At 39.0% G+C, this 26,947-nt stretch overlaps 1 protein-coding gene across 7 annotated transcripts in view; it reads right to left on the reverse strand.

The window, feature by feature from the left end:
• ENOX1 (ecto-NOX disulfide-thiol exchanger 1) overlaps nucleotides 1-17,597 on the reverse strand; it is a 307,218-nt gene extending 289,621 nt beyond the window's left edge. For all 7 annotated transcript variants that reach the window (XM_088068185.1, XM_005516390.2, XM_088068196.1 and 4 more), the window contains exons 1-2: nucleotides 17,524-17,597; nucleotides 15,985-16,364 (exon numbers count right to left, since the gene is read on the reverse strand). The gene's annotated coding sequence lies outside the window, so the exon portion shown is untranslated. The remainder of the gene's footprint in view (nucleotides 1-15,984; nucleotides 16,365-17,523) is intronic.
• Between the last annotated feature and the right edge of the window lie 9,350 nt (nucleotides 17,598-26,947).

Raw genomic sequence — 26,947 nt, forward strand, 5'->3', positions numbered from 1 at the left:
ATACCCAAGGACATCAGGTCCTGGACAAAGACCTCAGAGAGAAATGCACACCTCTAGAGCTCAATTGCTCTTATCCTAAATGTGGATACCTAAAACAGCTTAGATTAATTGCATGCAGCTATAGGGTCAAATGATCATAAAAGGAATCTAGGGAGAATAGCTTTGATGTAGGCATTTATGCTGCAGATAAGAAAGTTGAGACAAATCTTATGACTGAAGTCTGCCTCAGGAGAGCTGGCATTCAGACAGATCTGAAGGCACAAATACTGGTTCAAAGGATGGGTTTCCAATGACATCATGATCTAATCTGTAAGTCTTTATTCAGTCCTGCCTTTTCTATTTGAATACTAAATAGAAGAATCTGAGATTTGGCTCAATGATAGCAATAAAAGTCATCAGGAAGGCTGATTTATAGGAAAATATTAAAATAACTAAATATGTATAGCTTGACTAAAGCCACTATTGAAAGGGAAATATGAAAATTATCTACAAGCTCTGGAAGGATACACACACTAAGGATTTTTCTAATAGGGTTTTTCAGGAAAATATAGCTAAGAATAATGTGATTATACTAAGCAAAGTAAAGTGTAGGCTGACAGGGAAAAATTCTTATAATGAAGTATATTCTATTGTAGAATAATCTTCCAAAGGAAATTGGCTGAAGTCCAATCACATCACAAAGCCTGTCCATGACTGGACAAAGATCTGGAGAGGACAATCCTGCTGCAAGATGGACTAGATGACTCAACAGTGTTTTTTCATTTTTAAATTCCTATCATTCTGCTGTATTAAATAATCCAATAAGTCAAAGGGAAGAGGGAAACAGGCTTAGCAACAATTGCACAGCTGTTTCTTCTTCGAAGTCTGCAGGCTGCAATCAATGCAAGACACACTGATTGCACAGAGGGAGGAAACATCTGTATGTGGTCAGAGCACTGTGTTAATTCAGGGGCTACAAAGTCGCATGCCTGATGTCCCCTTTTCCCCCTCTTTATACAATAACATTGACAGAAGAATCGACCCTGTGTTGTAAATGTATCAATCATGATTTTTGCTGCACCAGCTGCTCATAATTGCTTTAAGCTTTCTTGATCTCAGATGCCAACCGGTGTTAAACAAAACACAAAAAATACACAGCCTGTGGGCACATATTTCCACTGAAATAATCTTGCCACATGTTGATCTACAAGGAGTGGGGCAACAATGTTTTCTTAAAGTTGTGATACTCATTTTTAAAGCCAGGCAATATTTTACTCATTAATTTTGAAGAGGCTTTGACATTTTATAACTAAAATATCCTGCTGAGAGTCTGTGTTAATACACAGTCTGTTTTCTGTTAGAGATAAGCCACAAGTAACAAAAGCCTTCTTAAGGAATGACTATTCAATTTAACTATGGATTTAATTTCTCTCTCCAGAAAATATTAGATGGTCTTAATAGTATGCATATATCCATAAAATATGTTTGCTGAAAAAAGCGCTTTCAAGTGTAACATTAGCCTTCCATGACCAATTTCAACTCCAGTTTTCCCACAGAAATTGCACTCTGATGGTGAACAAACCCCTTTACCCACTTCATGGGAGAGGTCTGAGACCTCAGAGAATCTAGTTAGTATGTATACCAGGAAACAACTTTTCTAAAAAAAAATATATTAACATCATCTGAAGAATAAATCTGCATACCATAGGGTCTTTTGTCATGCTTTGTTTTACTTTTTGTCATGAGGGATTTTTTGCCTGAAGTGTTTGTCTTGGAGTTTGAAAAGAGGTGTCTGCTAAGGAAGGCAGCAACCTCCCTTAAAATGGAAAAATGTAAACCCCCTCCCTCCAAATTACTATAATTTTGAAGTCAAGGGACTCTCAGGCAAAGATATGGGAGTAGGAATTACAGTTCTTTACTAGCATGTATAAATTAAAAAAAAAAAAAATAAACCTACAACTTAACAGGAAAATTAAAATAAAATGCAGTAGTACAAAACACACTGACAGAGTCAGAATATAACCTGACATGCTGTTTGTTGGTCAGGGTGTTGGTAGCAGTCCAATTAAATGGTGGCTGCAGTCCTCCTGCAGTGACAGATGTGGTTCTGTTAAAGCAGTGATCCCATAGAAGGCTGTAGTTTTCCTCTGGAGGTCCACTGGTGGTGTAGATGGGTCTGGCCTTCCTCTGGGAATCCCCTGGAGAAAGGCTGCCTGTGGTGTTCCAAGTCTCAGATTCTATCCAGGTAGGAATGCTTGGCTCCTCCCCCTGGGTGGAGCATCTCACACTGGGATGATGTAATTTTATCAGTCCTGCAGTGAGACTCACTGGCCCATTAACAGAAGATATCCCCCTGGAGTTCTGAGGGATGGGTGGTGGAAGAGATAAAGAACACTGCCCCACCTGGTTTTAACAGATGGTAATAGAACACATACTCCTGGTTACATCTTGCATGGCAGCCTAAGACAGTGTTCAATCAAGCATACAACAGCAGAGACAGGATTTCTGTTTTTCAAAAGAAGGAATATTAATGGAAATCTATGTCTGCATAACAAAGCAGTGATCAACAGCTCACAGTTTACACTACTCATTCTGAATTATTCACATTATTTCTCCCTGATTTCTTTCCCTTTTCCAATGAACTTCCCAAATGAAAACCCAAATTAATATTTTCATACTTCCTTTCCTTTGTCAGAGTTAGGAAAAAGCAAATATTAGAATTTTGATCACACACAATCCTTCTGAATGCTTCTACATGTGAGATTTTTTTCTTCTTTTGTTTTAAGATAATACTCAACATAAAGCATGGTCCACCCTTTGACTGATGCAGCTCCTAATTCCTACTCCCAGAGGCAGAGCTACAGCAATAAGGTGGCAGCTGTGACCCTGCAGTCTACCTGCACCTTGCCTCAGTGGAAGGAACCCACTGCTTTTAATGGGTCTGAACTTATGAGAAAAACCGGCTGCTGCATTTCAGTTCAAAGGGGTTGGGCACACAGAGCTGCTGGATGGGGCTCTAAGAGCAGCCTGGGATGTGTAGATAATGGAAGATAATCAACAGGCAGGCACTGGGGCCCAAGGACAGGTCTGGGGACTGCACCGGTGTGGGTATATGACCAGGGCAGCAGGCAGGGATAGGAAAAGGAGCAAACTGGGAATGGGCCTGTATGAAGCAGCATTTTATCACCTCCAAATGACCACAAGGCAGAAGACACTGCCTACCAGAAGACCCTGAGAATGCGATGGACTCATTTCATCCTGCAGCTTTCTGGGCAACCTGGATAGAGCTCCGCACTTAAACCCAGCAACAAAGTCTCTGCTGCTGCCCTTGGGCTTGATTTCTGCATGATGTCTAAGCAAAAACAAAGAGCAAATAGCAAGACCTGAATACGATTAGACAGAGGAATGGAAAAGCTGATTAAAGCATTTTCCAAATGCCACACAGAGGAACACATGAAGGGAGAAGTGGAATGACTCTAGTTTACTGTTATGCACTTACTGTAACACTCAGCATTAAGTACCAGAAGTTTTTGAGGTCATTGATTCAGTGTGCTCACTTTTAGGAAACCAAAACTGATATGAAGTCCTACCACATGCTCAGATTATTATGTAAAAGGTAATGGAAAACTGATAAATTGAATGGAAAAAAAAAAATTCCACAACAATCCCCCCCCAAAAAAAACAAACAAACAAAAAAAACACAAACAAAAAGAAAGCCATAAAAAACACTCTACCAACCAACTAAATAAATATCTGCCACACCAAACCACTTTTATTAAACTGAAAAGAGAAACTTGGAAGGCTAGAAAAAGCCTTTGGAGGCTTGGAATTTTGTATGTTAATAGTCCTACTTTGGGAGGATATCTAGAGGATCAGGTGGTGAAATAGAAAGGAAGAAGCTGGACAAGTTGGACAGAAATAAAAAGCATGGAACAGTTGCTCTTATTTGAGGGTAAGCAAAAGGAAACTATCTCAGCTGGAGAAAGCAGAGAAGACTCCAAATCAAAGGTGCACTTTTCAACTTCAAATTTCTTCCCACCCCCTCACATCCACCATGAGAGAAGTAATGGAAAATTAAACTGCTTGAAGACTGAGGGGGAAAAGCTTTACTTTTTCTTAAAATCTTCCAATTTGGGAGTCCGAGTTTTAGGACTAAATCACAATGAATAGCACCTCTCTTGTTTTGAGATGTATATTTTAACCTACCGTCCTGAAGACTCTTTCAAGGTTTTGTTTGGATGGTTTTGAGTTTAGGGGATAAAGGAGACAAAAGCAAACACAACGGGATAATCATTTCACAAAGTATTTACAAATATTTCTCCACTGTGTTCCAGGAACTGTTAGGGACTACTCCGGATCTGCATGTGTAGGGGGTGACATATTCAGATCCTCGTAGAATACTCCTGGGCTCCCCCTCCACTTTGTAATATTGAGCAAACATAACAATTACAGGACATTTTCAAATTAGAAACATTTACACAAAACTACCAAAATTGTCTTGGCATTCTGAATTAGAAGAAAAGAAGACTATTTGATTACAAATGAGATTCTTAGATAACTATATACAGAAATCCAGTAAGTTTATATGCATTGATTGTTGCCACAATGTTGAAGTATCTGTGAGAGCAATTGCTTTACCCAATTAAGGCCCAAATTGTAAAATTTATTCATGCAGTGCAGGCATCTCATATTTTAAAATTGTTCCAATCAGTTAGATAATGCTCCCTGTCTGCACAGGAAGCCATTCAACAGCTTTAAGACAAAAAACTTCCCAATTTTTCTTTCAATCACAGAGTGGGTTGGATTTTTCAGCTTAAGCCTTCCTAAGACAAAGAGAACTAAATATTGAAAGCACTGTACAAATTTAGTAATTCAGAAAATGGGAGTTTAGAAACACAAGTCTCACAATTTCATCAATACTGAAGGCACAGGTTGTTTAACCACCACAGGCTCTTTCATCCCCCATGCAATCTTAAAATATCATCTTACGGTTCTCCAGCATTAGATCCCTCTATAGGCTCAGGTAAAGGGAAAACAGTTGTCCACAAACTGTGCGTTTTAAGATACATGCAATTAATCAAGATTAATAATAAATACAAAAGAGTAAAGGGTCCCATCTTTCACTTAGGGAAGAAAGGCACACTCTGGCACACCAGCTTTTGAAAGATTTACAACCCAAGCACAGGATCACAAGGTCTGCTGGCTACACTGTGTTTTCGCATGACTGAAAGAGATTTTCTTGCCACTAATAACACCAGTTTAAATTTTAATGGAGCTGTTCTGAAGAAAAATAATTAACATATGGTTGACTTCCCATATATTAGAGAAAACAATAATAGCAACTAAATCAGTATCCTCTGTATAATTCCAGCTGTCTTGGTCATGATGAGTTGTGCATCTGACTCATCTCACAGACATGCATGACATAATGAAAACAAACACAAATCGTTTGCAATGTCAAGGATTAGATTTTACCTAAGACAGAGGAAATAGGACCATATTATGAGGGACTACCTAGGAAGCAGCAGCCAGCCGACCATTACTTCTTTGAATCACAGAAAATCCCTGACAGGTGGTTAATTGATAATACTGTATCACAAGGCAATACCTACACTTTCAGCTTGATTGCTAGTCTTCAAGTGAGGGTACATAATCTTGGCTTTTCACACTGCCTCAGTTTAAGGTGTCACTCTGAACATTTGGTTTACAAGCCCATCCCTGCAGAGTTAACTTCTTATAGAGAATTTTTATCTGCTAGAAACAAGGCACAAAGCAATCTCAAGCTATGGCAGTGCCATAGAGGACTTCTTGGGATGTGATGTCCTACCAGTCATGGCCACCAGCACAACACTAGTAGTTGTCAAAGAAAAATCAGGACGCTGATTTTCATCCACCAAAGAAGCTCTTGTCAGGACCTTCTAGCTTATGTTTAGGGATGTTAGCTGAAATAAACTAAACGGGGAAATGATTAGTGGCACTGAGTCTGGCAGGCGGGTTCTTATCCTGGCAGACACTCGGCAGACTGTGCCGAGTCGAACTTAGTCACAAAAGGAGGATGTGAAGAAGCCCAATCAGATAACAAAAATAGTCTGCAAAGCACATGCTTCTACTTGGGATTGTATTTATTAACACAGCAATTCAAGCAATCTTATTCTTAGAACAAGAACTAAAATAAACAGAACAATCCCAACCGTCAGAGTATCACCCATTTATCACAAGGGTTCCTGTGTTTGAAGAAAAACAGAGGCATCTAAACAACCATCGACCTCTTGTCTAGGCCCCCCTAATTTCAGTGGGATGAAGCAAGGAGTATATGGCAACTGGAGTCTTGATTGAAATGGCTGGTGAAGGACCTAGAAGAGGATGGACTAAATCCAAGAGTGGCTGTATTACATTTCCACACCATGTGAGGAGAGGTTGGTAGTGCCAAAATGCAATGCCAAACATATCTGGGCTAAATCACTCTCTGAAGCTGTCCTCTTATCTGGAGAGAAGAGGGCCCCTAACTAACATCTGTAGGATCACATCTGGATTCATCCCACCACCATCTTGGCAAAGCAGACTCTTTATAAAAATTTAGCATGCCAAAGGATTAATATACCCATCATTTAACTCAGATGTCCATAAAATGATTGCTGGGGTTCAGAAAATATGAGTGGCATAGTAGACAAACTTCTGCTTCAATCAATCAGCTTTTCATTAACATCATTCATCCCGTCCTCTATATTCTGAATAAAATCTGCTTTCCCTCTTTACCATGCAAATTCCTCTTACATAATAAATACTGCAACACAATAAATCCTTCAGTGTCCCTTTTCCTTCTAGGGAAACAGTCTCTGCACTGCTTTATGCTGAAAAGGTTTTTCAGACTTCAGCACAGGCATTAACTGTGATATTTCCTTCCTGTGCAAGCACATCCAAAGACTGTCTTTTTCATTTTCTCCCTGGTAAGGAAAGGTATTACCATCAAAAATCTTAGGCTTTAACCACTGACCTGCGAATGACTGCATGGATGAAAACCCCTCCTAGAACTATCCTAGTAATGAGAAGCCTAACTTAGAGACCTTCCTCCAAAATGAATGACGCATGAATGATAGGCTCTTTTGAGGAGTTTTTTTGTTTCCTTGCTCACCTCTTTTGTTCACTGAAAGATTTTCAGACATCATCTAAAGAGGAAAAAAATCAACAAATTAAATCTCATCTTGTTAGGGGCTTTCAGCCATAGAAAGTGTACAAAAAGAAAATAACCTTGAACTGTTTTCTTCTAGGAATGTTGTCAAAGCCAGAAAATGTGATCCTCTCCTCATGGAAAATGGGTGAATTTCAGAAATAAAACCCAAGTTTGGACTCATCTCTAATTTTCATTCATTGATTCTCTATCTATACGGTGAAGGAAAGACTAAAAATCTCTGTGTGCATATGAAGGCAACCATCTGTAAGCAAAAGGACATTATCTGAATGTAAGAACGGAAAGGCAACAGAAGGACCTGTTCCTGTAGTAATTGCTGTCTGCTGTTACAGCGTCATTTGGAGTTGTCAAAACTTGAAAGCTAAAATAAACCCCACCAAGTTTTCTTCAATGCTTTTCTGTATCACACTACTTCTCTTCTGAATTGCCTTCATAACTTCAAATTCCTCAACAGCCTTGTTACTGACTTTCAGGGAAAATGCCAGAGAGACAGATTTAATATGTAGCTCCAAGACACTTCCTTACCCTGCATTATTACCTCCTCTACTGCTAGAACACAGCTTCTCCTGGGAAGAATTTGATTTCCTTACTTATCAACACCTTCCTCTGCATGTCAGCGTGTTTTCTCTCACTCTCCTTCAATCACATAGTAAAAAAAAACCTAGAAAAGGTGAAATGTTGTATGTGTTAATTAAAGGCTGATTAGGAATTGACTGCTAATAGAATAGATGCTGCATGCCATATTGCTGTGGGATTTGCTACCAACTATCAAGCCAGAACACGTGTGCACAGGTAGCAAGTATACCATGGAGAGGCACTTGTGCACCTCACTATTAGCCTGAAACAGATTTTCCAGCATGCAAGCAGTGACCCGTTAATAGCTTACATAATGGAAACCAACACCAAAATGAGTCAGTGTGCTTGGCAAATTCAGATCATTAACCATGAGGAAGTGCTTCAAGTAGATCAAGGGAGAAACACATACCCCAGAGAACATTAAATAGAGAAGTCTTATTAGTGATGAGTGAACAGGTGCAATATGCCTCTAGATTTGGCAGGATGGACCCTCTCGTTTCCCACAGAGAATTCCTGTCTGAAAGACTAGGTCCCACTTCTCACAACAGTGAACAAGCTGGACTCTTGATATCCCTTCCCAGGTACCCACTTGCCAAAAGGGAGCTCTGTAAGAAATAAGCAGGAGGATAAAGAACATGGCTCCTACAGCTGCAGACTCACCAGCTGACACAGCTGACTCAGCAGGAGCACACAGATCAAGAGCAATCTGTGCACAGATCCATACTGTACACAGTTGATAAGGAAAGACTGGGGCCCTCCGGGAGGCACTCCAATGGTCTGCAAGCCAACTGGGCTTCACTAAGTGGTGGCTATGATGTTTTTCAGTAGGAAGTCAGACCAAAAGTAAAACAGATGAGCTGTTTACCATCTCCCCCGTCCCTCCCCCCCCAAAAAAACACCCCACCAAGCCAAACCCCAAAATCAGAAGCTACAGATTGATCATTCCAATTAACAATGTCAGCAAAAAAAAAAATTGAGAAACAAAATTGAGATAATTTTATACCAGGGCTGCAACTGTTCCACTTGAGTTGACTCATGGCCAGCATTTGCATATGGCATGGTAACTGCATTGTAATGGTGGTCGCATAACAGCTTGAAATATTTGCAGAGGCACTTACACAACAGTTTTGGAAAGTATGGTCTAATTGTTTTGACCATTTCAAACAGAGATTTCAAAGACTTTTTTAAAAAAAAAAATTTAAAGGTGAAGACATGCAAGGCAAAAATGTGGGTTTCCACTGACCCAAACTAGTCGTACATGAAAATGCAAATCAAAATATATTTCATGTTAACTCAAAATGTTGGGTTTTTTTCTAAAGCATGTGTCTTGGGCTGCCATGCAAGATGTAACCAGGAGTATGTGTTCTATTACCATCTGTTAAAACCAGGTGGGGCAGTGTTCTTTATCTCTTCCACCACCCATCCCTCAGAACTCCAAGGGGATATCTTCTGTTAATGGGCCAGTGAGTCTCACTGCAGGACTGATAAAATTACATCATCCCAGTGTGAGATGCTCCACCCAAGGGGGAGGAGCCAAGCATTCCCACCTGGATAGAATCTGAGACTTGGAACACCACAGGCAGCCTTTCTCCAGGGGATTCCCAGAGGAAGGCCAGACCCATCTACACCACCAGTGGACCTCCAGAGGAAAACTACAGCCTTCTATGGGATCACTGCTTTAACAGAACCACATCTGTCACTGCAGGAGGACTGCAGCCACCATTTAATTGGACTGCTACCAACACCCTGACCAACAGCGTGTCAGGTTATATTCTGACCCTATCAGTGAGTTTTGTGCTCCTGCATTTTTATTTTAATTTTCCTAGTAAAGAACTGTTATTCCTTCCCATATCCAAGGGCCTGAGAGTCCCTTGACTTCAAAATTTTAATAATTTTAGTGGGGGAGTCGTTACTTTAAGGGAGGCTGCTACCTTCCTTAGCAGACACCTGTCTTTTCCAACCAAGACAGCATGGCGTAACAAATTTATTTAAAACTTAATTGCCAGCCCTGCAGTATAAAGAGCACATGAAGAGCACACTTGGTTCTACATCAAACAGCTTAAATCATAGAATTTCCAGAGACATAGTTTTCAGGATATACCAAAGTTGCTTGAAGAACTTATGTTTCATACCTTCAGCAATCCTCCACTTCTGTTCAGGGTTCTCAGCCCTAGGTTTTACCCAGGAGATATGACATATATATAGTACTTCTCCATATTTCATTTTTATGAAATTGAAGTGACTCCTTTGATATAAAAAAATGTAATTTCTTCTCATAAAAGGCCAATACAAGGGCCATTTGACAGGCCAGGATGTTGCACTACTGTTTGAGATGCCTATCACAGCAAGCAAGTCTGGCACTACACACAATGCTCACTTGGCTTCATTTTCTTATCTATTTTATGTGCATGAACAGCTGGAGATGGACGTATAGAGGCTTTAACCTTCTGCGGCACATCTAAAAAAATACACAACCAAAATCTATGCAGCTGTGAATGCCAGAAAGCCATCTGTATACAAGTTAATTGCTTTTGGTTTGAATAGTTTCCATTTTTATCCTGCCATCTACATTTGCACCTATTCAGTGGTTCAGTTTGGATGTAGCAGGGACATGAACCATGCTCCAAACCAGCTCTTCCATCTCCCAGGCCTGCTTCGCTGCAAGCCTTCCCTCAAAATCTTTTCCTCCTTTGAGTATTTTCTTCCCTCTATCTGTCTAAGAAATCAAGCAAACAAGCCTAAGGAATGCTATTTACATCAACACTTCTGTGGAGTGCATTACTAGACTGAGTGGATGACAGAAGCAAAGCAGAGGTTTATTTTCTGGTTTCCCAACCTCACTTACTTTCCAGTGACAAAATCAAGCTGTTCAGACGCAACAAATTCAGCTCTGAGCAGAAGGAACAGCAATACATCAGCCTACGAAGCACCTGATTGCTTTGAAAAACAACCAGCTGTTACTTTTGTTCATTAAATCTGTATTTACGCATACGTACGCATGTATAATAGATTAACAATGCAAATCTTATACCAAAAAAAAACTCTGACATCTACTTAAAATCTTGCTGCTAATTACAGATGTGATTCAGACCAGTGATGTACTTCTAATTAGCAAAAACAAGCAGTCCTGTTTTCCTTGGAGGAAATGAGTATGGCCTAACTAGGGAAAATTAAACTAAAGCTAACACTAAACACTTTTGCTCTGTACCCTCTAAACAGTTTTTGCTAGCTCTGACAGATCTTTATTAATGACCCTATAAAAGCATCAATATTATCTAAGCAAATCCACTATTTTCTTCAAATATTTTAATCTGTACATCTCATCTCAGAATGTCATTTCTGTCAGAGATTGAGTGCAAAGACGGAAGTTGTTTTACAGACAGGCTTAAGCTTGAAATATTTACTGGAAACAAAACAAGTACATGGGAATGCTACCAAAGAAACACGCACAAGAACTCTTCTATATTTACAGAAAGTGCTCTCAAAAAAAATAAAATAAATAGAGCCATGTCATCCAAATCTGTCCTTTTATAAATATGTAAGTCTTTTAAACATTGCTTGCTGGCTGTAGGAACAATAACAACAGCCTTGCTGTAAGTCACTTTGGCCTTCTAGGTGATATAACTAAACTAAAACACTATTTATTGTGACCTTTCCCATTTACTTTACAGTTACTGGTCAAAAGTACAGTGTCACCCTGAAGACATGCATAATCAACTTTATTTTCCAATCTAATTGAGAAATGGAGCTGTTAATGTCAAGAAACATTAAGGAAAAGCTGCTCCACTGAACCTGCTCTATCTAGCTACCTAGTGCTAGATTGTTGTGATAAAAAACTGCTCCACACGCACCCAACTGAGCACAGGGGATCATCAGTTTGCAAGGAGGACCCAAATATTTTCCTGCCCTTTTTTCCCCATCCCATCACTGGAGTCCTCCCATCTGCAGCACACAGTGAGCCTGGAGGCACCATGACAGCTCAGGGAGCCCCAAAAACCCCTGGGAGACATGAGCCCTGACCCAGCCCCACAAAGGCAGTTTTCATCCTGGGGACCAGAGGTGTCACCCATTACCAGAATTCCATGGGAGAGGCTATTTGGGTCACCCCATAGCCTGCCCCCATGAGCAAGGCCACCAGAGGAGATGGCTATCAGAGGGACCAGGGGAGTCCCAGCCAGCTGCTGGAGGGCCTGGATGTAGGTTGGGACACCTGTGTAGAGAAAGAGCACCCAGAACCAGCTACTGGATAATTGGCATTTGGAAGACCAGCTGCCATGGGGTCTGTAGTGTGCATTTGTGTCTATTTGTGTGCCAGGGAGTTTGTTCTGAAAGCTGGTCCAAAACAGAGGCTTTGGCAGCTCATATGTCCAGGTGCCAGCAGCAGCAGAGACAGGGAACAGTGAGTGTCCATACTGTATACACATACACATTATATACTCCCTACTAAGAGGTGTAAGTCCTGGGCAGCCAGAGAGGGGAGCAGGATGTGGTCATTGCTGCAGTTCAAGCTTGCACGAGTACAAAATGTGTCTGTGGATCTGTGCAGCTGGCCATGTATATAATGTAAACTGCGTGTGCATGTCTACTAGCACGCTCCTGTAGGAATAGAGCCCGGCCCCGCTGCTGCTTTGACACAGGGACATGCAGCTCTGGCAGACTCATCTTAACTGGACTGCTGGATTCAGCCTCCCCATAACACTTGGAAGTTCCCAATAAAGGCACTATCCATCATGCATAAACTAACATTTATTTGGAAACAAAGGGATGTTACAGAACTGGCAATTTTCCAACAATCTATGAGATCATGGTCCTCTCACAGTAGCTGTGACACAAGATGGAATGTCCAGACTGAAAGATGGTCATGCAGACTCCAAAAGATCTTTTGTTTAGAATGAGTGATTTTTTGTTTTTAAATATTTTTTTTTTTGTTAAAAAAGTACATTAATTGCCTAGCATCTGCTCTTGCTATCTTCTCCCATTTCCTTGTCTACACGCAGCACCAAACTGAAAATTAAAGGAGTGGTTTCAGGTCAGATCACTGCACCACAGCACTGACTTGAACTTTACTTCTTGGCTCATTTAAAACTAAGTTTCAGCATATACTAATAGATAAAGGAACATGCTCTCCTATGTAAGAATAATAGACAATTTTAACGCAATTTACGGCCTATTCTATTTATCCTGTCTGCAGTAACAGGGAACTTCAAGAGCAACGGGTCATCAGAGACTAATATTTAGGGATGACTCAAAGACAATCTGATCTGCCTCACAACAGATTTATGCTACACCTACTTTAACAGGGCTACTTCTAATTTGTATTAAAACAAGATCAACATCAGGTCCCTGGATTCCAGCAACAAAATGTCCCACCAAGACAAAGTTATAAAGTATCATATACCACATACACTTGAGGTAAACAAAGCCCTTTGGCTAAGTAAACAGTAAAGAAGCAGAGAGAATTACAGCTTTTGGCTTCATGATTTCTACTGTACAGAAGAAATATAATTTTTTGGGATACAGACTGTAGCCAACAAGTTTTTCCCCCTCAGGACAGGAGGGGAGAAATTTCCACACCATGGAAAACAACAGCAGTGGCTGAACAAGGAGAGTCTACAAAGACATCATGAATTAGCAGAAAACTACTTTGGAAAGATAAGATATTAAACATTTTCTGTGGGGAATAAGAACACTGGAGATTATTTACTTTGCCTTAATTACTTTGGCACACTGCTAGATTAGTTTTTGTACGTTATTAGATTTCCATACCGTCATTTAACAAATGCAAAGAAGGGAGTTCATGTTCTGAATATTTAAAGTTCACCCTATCCATATTATCTTGTCCTGTGCTGGAGTTTCCGCCACTCATTTCACAAATAAATAAGACGGCTACAGCTTCACTTCAAAAATTATTTTTTTACAAAAGTAATCTACAGTGATGCAAGCAGCACCTTTAATTTATGTGTATGTCTTTCTCGCTTGCCTTGTGTCTACCTAGATGCATTTTGACAAGAATTCACTGTCGACATATACAATATCAAAGCAAGGATAAGCATCAAGTTTCACTGAAGCTTTCAATCTAGATTATATTAGGTCACCCTCCACTCTTCTGAACACTTCACTTTGATAGAAAACAGATAATAAGCCAATTTCCAGAGGGTTATAACTTATAAAAACACAGTGTAACATTTGTAAGAAGTTTCCTTGAAGGCTTTATGAAGTGTTTAATAGGCTTTATAGTTACGGACCATATTACTGAACAACACTAATAAAATAGCAGTTTTAGACTCTCCAATAACTAGAGCACAAATAAACGTATGATATATAGATAAAAAAAAAAAGATCACTAGTCCCACTGTTTTGATACTAATATGAGATTTATGAGAGCCTGTGCTGAAACAAAGATCCTATCCTTTCCTTGTCTCTTTCCTATTGCAAACTGTTTAAAGAAAGCCATTTACAAGAAATCCAAAATTTCCCAGCCTTGAAAAGAGCTGTCTGTACCAAAAACAACTGCATACAATACCACTTCAGCACATCTAAACAAACAAAAGTCTATTCAAGAAACAAACAGAGGTTAGCAATGGGATTTTCACCAGAAATTTTCCCCAAACTAATTTGCCACATTTTATTTCCCATTAGGAGGTTTGGCCACAGTACTGTTAAAAAGCTTTGGATTTCCCTGCAGCACTGATAGAGTGGGGATTTTTCTTTTCTCTTCTTCATGTGTGCAGTAGCTAAGACACTCTTCTCCACAAACATAAAATTCCAAAAATAATGAATACCATTAATAATAATAAAATGAAAACTGACCAAACAGTAAATACCCATGCAGCCATAAAAAATTCAAATGTTTGATGCCTGGAGGATTACTCCACGCAACATGACAACAGAGTTAATTTAAAGCCTGTTGGGAGAAATTAAAAGGCTCAGGTTAATTATTGCTTTACAGCTGAGCTGGAGGCATGAAAAACAGAGCAACTGAGAAGAGTGCGGAGATAAGCAGCCAGGGTTTCAGCCTGTCTCCTCCCTACTCCCCGTCTGCTCTCAGGCCGGGCACCACGACAGGGCTCTTCAGCAAGCAAAGAGGCCACTTCAGAAGGCCCTCTCTTCCAATAGCTCGTCTCTTCGTGCTGCTCTTCGCTGCACACCCCGTGTTTGATCCCCAGCGTGCCCGTCCCTCACAGCACAAGGCAAAGAGTCTCACCAAGCCAGCCGCTGAGACCTTCCCTGCCACCCGTACCAAAGCTACGGCAAAACTAGTAAAACTAGGAAGCATTACAGAAGTGGCAACTTGTAAAGGAGATGTTGAGAAAGGCTTCATTGTCAACAGAAAGCAAAACAGCAAATGTTCTGGGAGACGGGCATTTGTGGGGTTCTTCATCGAAACTACAAGTTTTGCAGCACTCTGTGATAAAAACATGAAACCAAACAACAAATCTGCCAGCTTACAGCAAGCAAAGCAGGAAAGAATGAGCGCAGGAAGATGGTAAAACACATAGTTTTTAATATATCCCAATATATTTGAGTATCAGGACTCTGAAAATACTAGTTACAGTTAACAGCTCATTACATATTACTAAGAAGATAACATTTGTTGTTCAAGTGAAAATATTTGTTTGAAACATGTAGGAAGCAGATATCTTACTAGACACATATTTAAATTTTTATGTAAGAACCACCAAAATCTTCACATTGAAAGCATGCGCATTTGGAGACTGTGACAGGTTATACTCTCCAGCAAAATTTAAGAACCTCAGGATAGGATTAGGGATTAGACAGACTTTTTTTTTTTTAATTTTAAATGAGAGCTTGAAGACAAAGAGTATCTAGTACACATAAAATTCCTTCCAAGTGGGAAAAAAAAACTTATCTGTAAATGACTAGAGCTTCCTGATGAAAACTAAGATATTTCCTTGCTAAGAGTCTGAATAATTCAGTTACCAGTCATTGATCTCTGAAATGGCTATGATCCATCTGCTAAAATCAGGGAATTGCAAGTTTTTGTGTTAACTCTTGGCTTTTTCATATTTGATAATAAAGTCTGTGCCAAAAAGCAAGGACTTGCAGGAGGTTCAAGGACAGTATCAATTATTGTCTTCACTGACAAGGCATTGGTTTGCAAGGCTTTACAGAAGGCAGCCTAAACGTTCTGAGTACTTGCAACTTCATTACCTAAAAAAACAATATCATCTGTGCTTAAGGAGAAATTTAAACCCTCAATTATCTTTAAATTTGCAAACCTGAATGGCAAAGTAGCTTCATTTGATCAGCAGACTCTTCAGATTCCTTGGATATGCACCTTAGCCAGCAGCTTCTTCACCTTTCTAGCAGAGCTACATGATGCTGTAGTGGAATTGTCTCCTTCCCACCATCGGGTCTGGCAGAATTTGGTCTTTCTGTTAACAACAAATGCTCCAGAGCTGGGTAAGAGTTGCCAAGGAGAGCTCAGCAATTTCTCATTGTTAATCCCAGCAGTAGCACTGACGCTGATTAGCTCTCAGGGGAATCCAGCTGAAGATCATTTCCTCCAAACTGAACAGAAGAAGTCATCAACAGGTGATGCATAACGTACTTCTGGTGAAACAAAGTCACAATACTGCTTTTTCTCTCTATCATGCTGCTGTAGATATATGGACAGATAGACAAAAAGTACTACTATAGATTTCCATTTTATAGTATTGTAATGGTTATTTACAAAAAGAAAGATTCAAAATTCCAGTAACATTAGTCATAACATTATACACATTATCTAGAGAAACTTCAAAAACATGCATTCACATATATATGCTCTACCAAAAAAAGCCCAAATGCACACTCAACAGCAACCTACAATTCCCATTAAAATTGCTTCATTCCTCAAAGTACATATATGTTACTTTTGAAGATTTCTTCTGCATTTTTAAAAATAAAATAAATATTAAAAGTTGCATTATAGTATACTTTTGTCTCAGAAACAAATTAAATTCTGGAGAAAATTACATAAAAGATGAAGCTGTGAAACTCGGGGGTTTTTCAGCCTTTAAAAAAGGATGGTAAGCAAAGGTTTTACAGCTGTCAATAGCTACCTAAAAGGCAGGTATTGAGAAAATAAAGCCAAACTCTTCCCAAAGAATTAAGGTGGAAACACAAAAGGCAACAAGCACACTTTGTAATAAAGGGCATTCTCACTGAATATAAGGGGGTGGAAAAATTTCCAAAAGAAGTTTTGATACCTCAAAAAAAAAAATACAGTTTACTGCTGCTAATATTGTTCTGCATCTAATATAATGGAAATGCACCTCTATTGCATAAATTATACATGACAGAACATTAGGTCATTAAATAACAGTGAACATCAGAGATCACGCAGGAAAGTCATTCTTCAGGCTCTCACTAATAGGAATCAAAACCACAGTATGCATCTTCCCCCTAATTCCATTTCATCAGACATGTCACAAGCAGGCCTTTTGAGCCACGAAAAGGGAACAGACCCCACTCTGACAGCTTTTCCTAGAACTGGTGAATTAAAGCACTTCAAAGAGAAAAATGACACCATTTCACAACTTGAGAATCCCAAAGGCTGGCCAGCACCCAAGACTGAGATGGAGGCTTTGGAGCTAAAAGCTCATGTGTTACAAATGAGCTAAAGGACACGACTTTATACATAAAAGAAAGAAGATAAAAGAGGTTTAAAGTTACTTGGGCATGAGGTCCAGAAAAGAACATGGAATATATATTTGCCCATAGTTTACAGTTTCACTTCTGCTTTATCCACTGTGCTTTTAAGAAATGTACTTCACCTGGAGTATCTTGGCCCTGGACAAAGGGCCTGAATGCCGCAGAGTCTGGCTGTGCTCCCACCTTGCCATCGTGGAGGTCCAAGCTCAAGGCCCCACTCCCAGCTTGAGATGACAACACCAGAGAAGTAACCACATCTGTTCTAAATGTTAGCATTGTTAACTGTTTCACTGCTGTTCAAGACAGATACTGTAGGGTTTCACATCTCTGCAATAGTCAAAAGACACTGTTGCCAAAATCACAAGGTTCAAAGCCTCCCAGTGCAGTGGAATTTCTTTAGCACAACACTTGCTTCTCCTGAAATCAAGCAAACCTAAAGTCTGGCACCCTGACCTCATCAAAACAATGTTAAATCTATTTATTTAAATGGAAAATAAATACTCAGGCATCAAGTATCCTAGCTGTAACTTCACATATTTTATTTAAGGAACCCTGGTATGATAAAATTCTAAAATGAGACACAATTCTTAATCTGCCACATCAAAAGCATGACTGCTTTCTAAACCCTTGACAAGGAAACCAGTTTGAGCACAAGAAGCCTGGGTTAAGAGTTACAAGGCTCTTACTTTTGCTGTCACAAGTGATGACTGAAACTGTATGCGCCAAAATGAAGCTACAAGATCAAGGAAGTAAGGTTCACAGTGAAATCTGAAAGACAGCATTCCGGCCCTGTGCAAGACACAAAGTGGCTGGCAAAGTTGCATCTCCAGCACAAACAAGCTCCAGCTCAGGAGCACTAAGGAGAAGAAACACAGTGGATGGTGCTAACTTACTGTTTCAACTACCACAAATTTCAACTAATCAGTGCCACCACTGCAGCAACAGGGAACGAACTTGCTAGACATAGAAACAAAAAGACTTTTAACTGATTCTATTCCTGATGAGACATTTTTCTATTTTAGATTTGAAGATGCTGAGGAATTTGGTTTCCTGAGCAAGTGGGCAGCACTGTGTAAGCAAATGGACAGGAATGGAGCTCATATCATGAAAATGAGGAAAGTGTCTTTACACCCTGGTTTATTCCATTAACTGAAAAATACTTTTAAGTCAAAATTGGTGGAAAAAAACCCAAAATCCTGTGGGGATCTTTGAAAAGGAATTCTGTTGGGGTCTGAAAGCTACTTGAAATAAACTAATTAAGAACATAAAGAAAGAACAGTGAACGAGTCCACTAAAGTTCTAAGTGCCCACACTATACAGCTGGAAAGAAACCGGAGAAGCCAGATTTCTAAAGAAACTGTTATTTAATTGGAGTAACAGAGACTTGGATAACCCTTGTGGAGGTATAAAGAGGCAGTGCTCTTTCAAAATGGTTGGTGCTGCATTGTACATTAAGAACACATAGAATTGATGTAGTTTCAGGCCATAGGGAGATTCAGATCTTGGAGAAACAAATGGTTGCAAAGTTAGAGATGAAAAAACCAGGAACTCCCATGGTAGGGATCTGTTGCAAACCAGCAAACCAGGGAGATCAGGGAGGAAAGATTTTTTTCAACACTGCCAGAACCATCCAGAGTACACGACTGGAATACTATGTATTTTAACTACTCCCACATCTGTGAGTAGCTGAGAAAGAAATACATCTGGACATTTTGTTCTGCAAAAATTCAAAATAAAATGAAGTCAGCTTTTGACATAGAAGGTAAAAAGAGCAGTTTAATAAAGGGAGGAGGGGAATAGGAGGTTTCTTCCAATGTCATTATAAAGTAAGAGAGTTCATAATCCTGAGGATGCAAAATCTCAAAACAGCAAAGCATTTTTCAACAGCAGGTTTTAATTAATTATTAAAGTAGCAACATGGGTGCTGTCTAGTCGAAGAAACCTTCAGAAAACAATTGCTGAAATCACAACGGAGCAGCATATTGTGTAGGGCTCCACGGGGTTGTGTTTCAGGTCCAATGCCATCCAATATTTATATCTATGGCTTCAGCGGTGGAATAGAAGTTATGTTTATGAAATTCTCAGATGATACTGAGCTCTAAGAGACTGCAAGTATTTTGAAGGCAGGATCAGGAATCAGAATGACATGGGTAAACTGGAGAGATGAAATGAAATTCCGGTCCAGATTGTAAACTAATTATTTCTACAGCTAATGGAGGACAAGTCAATACAGTTATTGGTGTTTGGGGACCTAAATGAGATTCTTCATCTGACCCTCAGTAAGGCATGTCCAATTGGCTAGGCTCCATTGACTAGATTGGGAATTTAGTGACAGTGCTAACATATGACGTACATTTAGGCACCTACACTCAAGTGTTTATAACCTGATGCTGGGTCCAATCTACAGTTTAAGGATGGCATAGGAATCAGTTAGTAGGAACACATGCAAGGTACTTGGGTATCTTAATAATTAACAGTATAATTAATTGCATAAATAATGAATTGTATAAAGGCAGGAGGAATCACTTTTTCAGTTGCATTTCTGTACAAGAGGATCTCAAGGAAAGAATACCTATATTGCATAAATATTCAAAACCACTAAAAAGCTACAGCATTAGTGAAGTAATCCTCTCTGAACAGAGTTGTCTTATGTTCAGTTTGGGGCATCACACTCCAAGAAAGATGCAGAATAATTGCAGAGACAGACTTCTAGAAAACTTAACCTGTGAGGAAACATGGACAGAATGAGGATTGTACAAAAAAAGACACCAAGAAGGAGATCTGTAAGTTGCTATATACCAAACTGGCTGCTGAAAATAAGAAACATCCACAAAAGACAGAGTGATAAGCAATATGTTCAAACTGCAGCAAGAAAGATTTTTATTTTGTAACAGTAAGAACTGTGCCACACCGGAATAGAATGTTTTTAAGAACAAACCAGGGATCTGACAGAATATAACTGATCCTGCCTTGGGATATCAGGAGAGCCTAAAAGATTTCTGAATTTCTTTTCCATGAGTGCTCTTGGGGGTTAACAAAATTCAGAGCTACTCATCCCTTGGTCAGATGCACAACTGTGTGTGCCAATGATGTTCAGCAATTCCCAGGGCCAGGTCACAGAGGAACAGCTGTCAGATTGATTTTACTTTTTTTTTTTCCCTGGCACTTCGTAAGTTGGAACTTGTGGCAGATGTGCGATGATCACCACATCTTCACACAGTACGTCCACTCGGTATCCCAGCGCAGACCTCCAGAATTATTATTAGCAGCAAAGGAGTTCCACTGAGCTTCTTCTGCCTTCTTGCAAAGGCAGAGAATGAATGGGTACTGCTCAGAACCATACCCTTTTGTCTTATTCATGAGTAACTCTGAAGTGAGACCACAACAATTGAGCAGTGAGATCCTGGACCACACAGCCTGCTGATGCAGTATACTTCCTTCACCAAAGCTACCATGATTGAATAATCTAGCTCCCCTTATCTTACAGCAGACATTATTATTAATTTAGTAGTAACAATTACCTCTCAGATATCTTTTATTAGAGAGAAGTAAAGACTGAAGTATTCAAATCTAATTCAATATATTACAAAAATTACAATTCGTTATATTACAATAATATTACACCAACATACATTACATATTACCATGATCTTCATAGCTCAACATCATGCTCTGTTGTAGTCAGGTGATGTATATGAGACAGGTGAGAGGTGAGAAAGCCTTTACAGAGTTCTGACAATAAGCACACCTTATTGACCACAAAAGCCATCAAAAGACAAACTCTGCCTGAGTGTTTTCATGATTACTAATAAACTTTGAAAAAAACCCAAAATTGGCCTATGAACTCTTTTTGTGGTATTCACTATACATACTTCAATTTTACTCTGTGTCCACATTATGTTTGCATGGGCAATAAAATTTTCAGAAAAGAATCCAGTCCAACAACCAGAGTAGCTATAGTTGCCAAATGCCTGCCCTGAAGTAAAACAGTAGAAAAAAACCACCTATTTAGTAGTAGAGAATGTAAATGTCTCCATAAAAATTTTACCTATTCCTGTAGCCAAGGGCAACTCTGGAACAGGAAATAACATCTTTAATAATGTTTTTAAAAGATGGCGTTTTGTTCACTGGCTGTTTCTGAGAAAAACATCCAAACAAATCTCATCTGGTCCTCATAAACCCCCTCAGATGCACTTTCAAGAATATTTAAAATAAAATTAAGTTAAATTTTCATACAACAAAGACAGATGACCACATGCTGAAATATCTTGACCAAACAAAATACTGAGATAACTTTCTTCACCCCAGCAGTTTATAAAATGCAGGATCTAATAACTTACTCTCTTTTTTCTGTATGAGCAAAATCTCTAAAGGTTCTTGAGAATTTACATTTCAGACTGGCAAACAGGGTCTTCTTCATTGACCTTATTTATTTTAAATTATTCACCCACTTCAAACACTCTAGGATATTCCTGCTAAAGTGAAGTGGCTGAAATTCGTACAGCTTCATATAAAGATATCAAAATGCCTCATAAACTCTTTTCCTCCTCAGGAACGTTCTTTCCAACAGCTATATACGTACCTATACATATCTATATATATATAGTTGAGACTTTATTTTCAGTTTTCTTAGCATTAATTCAGCTCATTAACTTCTGAACACCTCATGCAAGCTCCTGCAAGGAGCATTAAGCCCTTGCTTAGCCAGTTTGATGAATCTCATGCACTAAGGACACAGCAGGAGATCACTGTGTCCAGGTGAATTTCACTACCTTATCATAATGGTCCTTGGCTGTAAAAACGTGAAGAAGCATTTCAATCTCAATCAGCTACGCAGTGTAGTTTCTTCTTCTATCCCCAGTCCCACGCTTCTGGACACAAGATGCTGGATGATCTCATATAAAGGTCCAGACAAAAGCACATCTTTGCAAACAGGCTTGCTACCCAGAAGAGAAAGCTTTAAGCTAGGATCATGAGGGTACGGTATCTGAATGCAGAGGTAAATGAGGAAGCAGTGCAGATAAAGGGGAAGGACATGTTGGAGAAGGCCATGAAACAGAGCAATTCAGGCTTCTCAAACAGTGATAGGCACACCACTGCACAGAGCTTGAGCAATGAACAAGTATAACTGGAAGTTTGTGTATGACAGCACAGCTGTGGCATAATCAGAATCCCAGATCTGAAGTAGCACACATGACCAGTTTTTGCATCTTTATTTCCTTACTTTTCTATATTGTCTAACCTCTGAAAGCAGGAGTGCACCATTCTGGCTGTACCACAGGTTAGTTCACTCAATGGAGCAGAGAGAAGCAAAAACAGGATGCTAAGCCACCTGGAGATCCATCCTTGTCCAATCCTGAGGTCAGTCAGACAGCAGGAAAAGTCTGGCAGAAAGCCAGAAATGTCAGCTTTAGCCCACTAATGGTCTTTTCCTGACGGTAAGCTTCCAGCTTTCCTTTCATACCGTATTCAAAGGACCCTATCATACTGCTCTGCAATATTGACAAGAATCTGGCCCTTCTTGGCAGTCACTAATAACTCAAAATCCTTGACAGAAAAAAGTGAGACACATAGGAAAAACATATAAAATAAAGGTCTATGTATGGAGTCAAAGACTCTAAATATTCAACTTTCTAAATTAAAAATGATACTACATTCACCAGAACACTATTAGATCAGAACTTATAAAAACAAACATAAGAATAGCTGCATGAAGAATGCAGAATCTTAGGTTCTTCAGTAAAGTCATGGAGTTTTTTCAAAAAAACTTTCCAAAAGTTACTTATCTTCCAGAAATTATTGAGATTTGGCATCAAGTTTGTTTTAGTTTTGGGGTTGTTTTTCAGAAGTTTTCTACTGATTCTCTTTATTGACAAACATTCTTTAAAAAGTATTTTGAAACAACATTTAGGATTTTGTCAATTTTGTTCGCTGTCATCTTACAAATTAGAGCATTGAACAGATTTCATTTCCTTAGTCTAGCCATGATCAAGTTTGGGACTACAATAACAGGCTAATCTTCTGCCCCAAATTATTATTCCATGTATTGGTTTTCAGATGTCACTTGGGACCTTCTACACACACACACAGAAAAATCTCCTAGAGTCTCACACAATGAAATAAATTCTCTGAGCAACTGAAACAATAATTGGGTGGGTTTTTAACATAAGTTCTGCTCCAAACACACTTTTTAATGTGTATTGTCAGTTTCTCTGAACTGTTCACTTCCACAGCTTTGTGCCAGTTTACATGAATTGACAATCTAGATCCCAGAAATTAGTGAAATCTAAAAAAATAAAGTGAATTTTAAAGTACCCCTTGTTTTTCTGAATAGAGATGAAATCCTGGGGGAGGTTGTGCTCTCTTTACTATTCTTTGAAGTGTGCATCACAGGAATAACTGTTTAAAAGAGGAATGAACAAGTGCTCATCATCTCTAAATATATACATATATACTTTTTTTTTTTTTACTTAGCCATCAATATGATTTATGTAGAAATTCTCATCTATGGTTATTTGCAGTACAGGATAATCCAGAAAGAATTTATTTTTTTTTTTGGGTTCTCATTGATAGTCTTCAAAAAGAGCTTATTCTCATCTCAAGTATGGCACCCCAACAAGTGTGTAATTTTCTGATAGTTATCATTGTTCCCTAAAGCACATAGCTACTACTCCAAATCAGTTTTCATCCATCTTTTAAATGTTTCCCCAGATCTAAATGTTTCTGGCACTGAAATCAGCCATTGAAATATATTGCATCCTACGGTCTTGAATTGTAGATACATGATAAAATATACATGAAACTTATATAGATGTTTTGTTCTAAAACTCCTTCTTAATCAAAGGAGTACCAAATTTCAGGTGACTTCCTCCTCTGCTAGCTTCCTATGGGATACTGACAGCAGCTGTGTCCTTAATTTCCCTTCATCTGTGCCTTATCTCTGCACATCAGCAAACAAAAATTCCCAGTGGACAAGCAATAAATCTACCATTTCTGCTCTCAGTTTGCCTTCCTTTTGATTGTTCCCATTAAACCCTCTTCCTCCAACACTAAAATCCCCCTTGTAATCCTTCTCCCTCTTCCTTCCCCATGAGAAGTCTTGTCTAAGACCAGAATGAGTAAAATAAAGCAGGTAACATCCTCCCCTGTCTCAGCTCTCCATACCCTCTTGTAATCACTTTGGACAACATCACTGTCTTATTTGTTATGGAAACCACAGTATGGATGACATTTTCAACTCAGATAGTCTCTCAAATCCCAATTATGTGTCAGTTCAGTGGATTTGTTCTACACAACCTCTCTATTACATAGCTTTTCATACCCATTCATACAGCTCATGCTCCTGCCCAAAAATCTTATCAGATCCATCATTACAGGCATTCTCTTCTCTATATCTGACACACAAAATCTTGCCTGTTGCAAAGGTTGTTTTCTTTTGTCATTGCCTTTAACCAGATCACCCCTTTGTGTGTCCAACACAACTTGTTCTCACTTCCAAAGATTCTCTACTCTAATCTCACACCTTTTATGGTGGTGTTAGTTTCCACTGTAGTAGCTAAACATTTCCAAGCAGAATCCACTAGATGCCTCCTAATTTTTTTTTTTTTTTTTTTTAATGTGCAAAACCCACCACTTACCATGCTGGTCAATACTGTGTCACCATTTCCTTGTACTTCTCCAACCTGCCCACAACCTTCTGTTCCCTTTTACCTCACCGTTCTTTGGCTGCTTTTCTAAATAGCTTACATACATCGCTGTCTTGTGCCCTCACAAATGGAGGGCCTTCATTTATGGCTTAGGTTCCTAAATACTAAGACCTGTAAATGCTATTGGTAGCCTATGAGGCTATGTGAGTCTATGGAAATATGGAGATGAGGTTTACTGTATTTGAGACACCAAAAAGCAATCAGGTGTCAAAAGGCAAGGCTGGTTTTGTTGATGCTCTTGTCAGATTCAAGCAAATAGTTGTCTTGAAAAGAAACGCAAGCCTACCATCAGGCCAGAGCAAGGAAGGTACATAATAGCTATACTTTAGATGCAAACAATTTTATAAAATACATATACTGTACACACATACCCACATATATACATGTACTTTTGTGGTAAAATATATATATGTAATCTCAGAAAAACAAAACCTAATAGATACAAAACAGACTCTTGTTTCATATTTCAGCATCTTAAAGACAGCAACTCATCTTCCAACACCAGAAAGTGCAAAATCATCTCTACATTTAGCATCATTTCAGATAAGCCCAGTTCCAGCTCAATAAGAGACCAGCAGTGATTCACTACTTATGAACCAGCAGAAACTGTGGGGAGGCAAAAGAAATTTATACCACAATTTCATACACGACTAATTTTAAAACATTCTTGGCTGCAATAGATCCCATTAATTGCCAACTTGGCACATCTTTCTTAAGGCAAGTAATTTAATGACTGGTCAAGGACCTTGCAAGAGTTACCAGACCCGATTTTTACCTGCTTACAAGTGACAAGCAAACAATATGATCTTTAACTTCACCTTACTACCTCAGTTTTAACAATCCTGTCTTACACCTGTGTATATATATAGGTCTTCTTCCCTCACTGTCAAGCTGCATTGAACATGTCACAGTCTGAGCCCAGGTCACTGAGAGAGAATGACAGAAGCTACCAACATAAATTACTATTACCTCCATAAGGGCATGCATGCATAGTAAAAGACAGCATACTTAATTGGCTGTGTAAGACAGCTTAACTCTTCATTTCATTAAGTAAATTCTCCCTCTGTGAGGTATTAGCAGGAAGTCTTCCCACCTTCCCTTGTTCATTCCTTCTAAACCACTATCCTACATATAAAAGAAGGAGAAAGAAGAAGGCAAAGAGGAAAGCTTTTAAGGGAAATGCAAACAGTCTGGAACAATAATGGAAATAAAAGACTGAGAATAGGAACAAAATCCTGGAAGTTTTTTGTCCTCCCTGGAGAACATGCAGCAAAGACCATGAGTATTTCAAATACTAGGCTAAATCCTGCACTAAAAGCCTTTAATGTTGTAGAGGTTACAGGTCACCTTCTGCTGTGGTGTGTGCTGCATGCCCACACCTAACACATGTATACTCAAAAAAACCACTATGAAATATTTAAACACTACTCCAAAAATACATAACCACCATGTATATGTACCTCTGGTCGGCCACTTGCATCCTCAAACATGCAGGTAGTTGTTTCACTTCCCTGTGCTTTATGGGAATCCCGAGACTGCCACAAGGCAAATGGCATTCAGGCACAAAGTGTTTCTTTTTGTAAAATCACTGCCTTGTGTCAAGCATTGTTTTTTTGGTATAAAGTACATCAACCATATTTATAAACATAAAACAGAGATCAACTACATGTATTCTCAAAATTGCCTGATGATATCAAAGTAGCAACATACAGGCTTGGGAAGAATAATGACATTCCTTTTATTTTGAATTAAATTAATTTGCCAATCTCCAAAACTCATTTAAGAAAGTATTCTGCTCCACCAGGTATATATCTAGATATGAAGTAGTTAAAAATAATGG

Source organism: Pseudopodoces humilis, chromosome 2 (genome assembly GCF_049639895.1).
Source record: "Pseudopodoces humilis isolate 2021_Gansu_Grassland_sample_001 chromosome 2, ASM4963989v1, whole genome shotgun sequence".
In the NCBI taxonomy this organism is placed as follows: Eukaryota; Metazoa; Chordata; class Aves; order Passeriformes; family Paridae; genus Pseudopodoces; species Pseudopodoces humilis.